Source organism: Otolemur garnettii, unplaced genomic scaffold, assembly GCF_000181295.1.
Source record: "Otolemur garnettii isolate 467f Iridium unplaced genomic scaffold, OtoGar3 scaffold00062, whole genome shotgun sequence".
NCBI lineage: Eukaryota > Metazoa > Chordata > Mammalia > Primates > Galagidae > Otolemur > Otolemur garnettii.
Window position 1 is genome coordinate 2724416 of NW_003852457.1, and position 4539 is coordinate 2728954.

The window sequence follows — 4539 nt, forward strand, 5'->3', positions numbered from 1 at the left end:
AGAGTGCTGTGGCATTACAGCTCACAGCAACCTCCAACTCCTGGGCTCAAGCGAGTCTCCTGCCTCCGCCTCCCAAGTAGCTGGGACCACAGGCGCCGGCCACAACGCCCGGCTATTTTTTGGTTGCAGACATCATTGTTGTTTGGCAGGTCTGGGCTGGGGATTCGAACCCGTCACCCTAGGTGTACGTGGCTGGCGCCTTAGCCGGTTGAGCTATAGGTGCTGAGCCTTGTTTGTAATTTCTTTTTCTTTTTTTTCAATGAGAGAAAGATCTGTTTCGATGATCTTCATATCAATTCTCAAGATTTTTCTCCTTTTTAAAGTATCAGTTCAAAATTCCTATATCTAGGAATGCCGGCTATAGTCTGAATTCTTAATTTTTTTTAATCAAATGAGGAAAGTGAGACTCAGAAAAAATAAAGTGATTTTCTCAAGATGGTAAACCGTGGGGCCCAGTATTTGAGTAGAAAGGACTCATCCCACTTCGTTAGTGATATACTCTCTGATACGCATGATCACAATTTGTAGTGAACCTTTGTTTTCACCAATGCATATTCTAGATAATTGCTCTAGAGCCCTTGAATTTGGATATCTAGGAGAAAGTAGTGAATAGTCTATGTTTTAAAGTCCCCCCCCCATAGATTTTAGAAATCTCTTCTGCTGCTTGTTTTATCCCCTCCCTGACCGAGCCGGCTGGAGGCCTCCTGTGGGTTGGTGTCCCAGATGCCACTCGGGGAATGAATGAGATGTTACTTAACCCAAGCCCTGGGGCTCAGGGTTCAGATAAACCTAGGACTTGGCCAGACTCAGATGTCCCCCCTCCTTTTAAGACCTGCAGAAATGAGATGCTTCATCTTTACCATGTGAGACCCAGACAGGTTGCCCGGTGCTGGGAAGAGATGGATGATTACAAAGTGGCCCAGAGAGCCGGGCTCACACATGCTGTGTCCAGGGTTTTCCAGCCAAGGCTGCCTCCTGCTAGCTGCTCCAGCTGGAGGATCCATCTCTGGAAACTTCTGTTCTTTCCTTGGAGAACCCCAGGGGAGGTGCAGAGTTGATTCCACATCTCAGAAGCAGGCACAGCACCTGGTACTCAGTAAATACCCAGAAGATGCTCCATAAGTGACGGCCAAGCCTGGGGGCTCCCTAAAGACTTCCAGGGTGTATGTTGGAAAATCTGGGTCCCCATGAGGTTCCTCCTGTGTGGGGTTGGTAAAAAAAAACCTCACTTCTCTTTCAGCTGGAGGAGGAGGAAAGAGTAGACTCCTGCCCCACTGGCTGTGGGTCAGGGATTGCTTGGTCCTCTGCGTGGAACACATTTGTGGTTCCTTGCTGAGGGCACGTTGGGAGACCCTCGGATCAGTATGCCTAAGTAGAGTGGGCCAGGATTTGGAAGAACTTCCTCAGACTGAGTGCAGCCAGGCTGCAGAGCTGAGTGACCACTATTTTTTCTTTTAATTAAGTTATTTGTACATAGATCATGAATATGTTTGTTCCATTATGGGATTCAGTGTGTTGATTATTTGTACAAATTGGAGCGTTTATATCCTACTAATCAACAGCCTTCACCGCATTTTCCTAATTACAGCATTAAGACTTGTGTTCTATGCCTGATAGATTAGCCACCCTCTGCTCCCTAAAGAGCTGCCCAGCTGAGCTGGCTTTAGAGGGACAGCCCACCCCTGCTGCCTCCGACATGCCAGCTGTGCAAAACGGGGGCCATCAGAGCAATAACCCAGCAACCTCAGTTTCCTTCTCCGTTAAATGAAATTAATAACATTTAATTCACATGATTTTTGTGAGAATTAAATGCTTACAAATCAGGGCAAATCAAACCATCCTTCGCGTTTCATTTGTCATCTCTGAAGAGCAATTGACTTGGCTTGGCTCATTTATTTGCTTTAATTCAAGTATCGAAGCTCTTGCTTTCAAGCCAGTGGTTGCCTTACATGTCTGCAAAGCAGGTTGCTTAGGCATTCTCATTTATTTCTGGCATTACAACTCCCAGGGGCTGGGCACGGCACTTTGTAACTACAGTGAATAGGAAACCGGGTCCAGGAGGTGAGGCCATTTGCCCAAAGTCACACACACAATTCAGTCTCCTGCTCCCTGCAGAACACCCCATCTCCCTGTGCTGAGAAGCGTCACAGGGGTTATCCTCTGCCCTGCACACTGCCGCCTCCATCTGGGTCACCTCTGTTTCCTGCCAGGATGTTCTTTTTCTTTAGGATTCTGCCAGGATGTTCTAATGAGTGCCTGGACACACCTGGCTGGGTGCAGAGGGCTTAACTCCAAACAAGCCTTTCTTAAAAAAACGTTCTCGAAGTCAACAGAGATACCGTTTGTTAGATCATTATAAGGAGGGAGGTGTCCTTCTGGCTGTGTCTTTGATGTGGTTGGGAAGTGCTATTTGGGGGCAATCTTTGTGTTTCTCTGCATTCTCTCTTACCAAATGTGAACATTTGTCTTCAGACTCCTTTTGTGATGCTATTTTGTGAAGCCAGGCTTAGGACTGTCCTGGAAGTGGCTGGAACATGGACTACTCATGGGACCGGCTGGGAGGTTCATTTGGGAGGAGCGGGAATGCAGACACTTGTGGCCTGGAGAGGCACCTGGAAGGAGGTAGTGCCAGACGCAGGTGGTTTCCAGACCAGCCCCTGCTCCTCCAACCCTCCTCCTAAGGCTTCTTCCAGCATTAGCCTCACCTCTCCTGGCCCTAAAGTTTGGAAAAGACGGAGAGTGGTGAGGCTGGCCGGCCTTGTACTCAGAGGCCGCATGGCAGGGGGGATCTCACACACAGTTTGACCTCTGACTGCACAATTAACCAGGAGCTTTTGTGTGTGACAGGACAAGCTGTTTCTATGGATACATTTATGAGGTTGCTGGGCCTGGCCTCACCTTTGTTCCCGTCCGGAATATCCCCTGTAGTCAGAGAAGAATAGAGAAGTTGGCAGAAGTGACTGAGCTGGCAACACTCTGAGCTGCACTTACTCTTCAGTGACCTGAGTGGTGCGGATGGAATGGGCAAAGGAAAGTCCTTTAAGCTCAGCACACAGGGTGCCAGGCCCTGGGGATTCCAAGTTCGTTCCCAAGGGGTCCGCCACCTGGGAAGGTTTAGTGTGTAATTACCTCCTAAGTAGTGGTCCCGGGAACACAAGAAGACCAACACGCATGAAACAGTCTTGCAGTTTAATTTGATTAGAGCTGTGAATGGTGAAACATTTAGATATTATAGAAGATGACAATAAAAATGATGCCATCTGCTGGTTACCGCGCCTGCTGTGTGCCTGGAGGTGCACACACTTTGACTCACAACAGTCCTGAGGGCGGGTAGTTTCAGCCCCATTTTTATAAGTGAGGACAGAATGGCAAGAGCCGGGAGGAGACCCCCTCCCAGCCGTAAGCGGTCAGATCCTGATTGAAACCCCGAGCCGCTGGTACCCGAGCGTCTGCACGTGGGGTGGGGCTGTGTGTGTTTGAGCCTCTTCTCATCTTCACTTCCTCGCTGTCAGACCACCTGGCCGCCCTTCGGTGCTGCTTTCTAGAACCAGTTTTCACAGGCCCCTGTTAAGATGAAGCCTTTAGGGAGGTGTGGAAGCTCTGCAGGAGGAGGAGTACCCATCAGAGTGGGTGTGTTTTGGGATTTTGACCTCCTGACTCTGCTCCCGGCCTGCCAACCACAGTAGGGGGCATGCGGGCCACAGGGAGGAGTTGCGACCCTCAGGGTTACATCAGAGAACACTGATCTCAGCATGATCCCTGCACATGTAGACTGTGAGTTTTCACTGGGGAAGAGAATGGCGGGGCCTCACAGCTGAGTTTAGTCCCCTGAACAGACTCTAGGGAAGGAGTGAAGTTAGAAGATGACAGCTCTCAGCATGGCATCCAAGAAGCACTTTATCAGAAAGGCCAAAGCCAGCGCGTGCGGCCGGGGAGATCTGGGCCCAACAGGAGAGCTCTGCAAGCAGAGACTTTTCTAGATGCTGCAAGAGCTTGGGATATGCCATTAGAGGGGGTCAAGCTAGGAAACTGCACCAGGTTTTGAGGTGTCATGGTCTGAGGCTCAGGAAGAGGGCTCTGCTCCTGGGAGGACAGTGAGAAGGGGATGCAGGGCATGGGAGGTTACCAAGAGAAACACTGGGAAGAAATAGGTCACAGGGCTTGAGTTCTAAAGCATCTTTTAGGTCACAGTTGGGCAGGAGCACGGGTGGGGTGGGAGAGGAGAGCCCGGGAAAACATGAATCACCTTCTGAAGGGCAGAGGGTAGCCTAGGCGTTGTGCAAACTCCTTTTCATGTCACCCTCGGGGCCAGCATCTGAGGCAGGTATTGGTGCCATCTGCATTTGAACAGGGAGGCACTCTGGTCTCCAAGAGGTGAAGCAACTTTCCTCAGGTCTGGCAGCATGTGTGGCTGAGATCACAGCAGCCCAACAGGAGAGCCGTGCTCAGCCACAGCAGGGCCTGTTTTCTGCTTTCCTCCTCGGTGGTGGGATGCTCAGGGCTCCACTGGAAAGGGGTTCAAGGAGCTGCTGCTGCCTG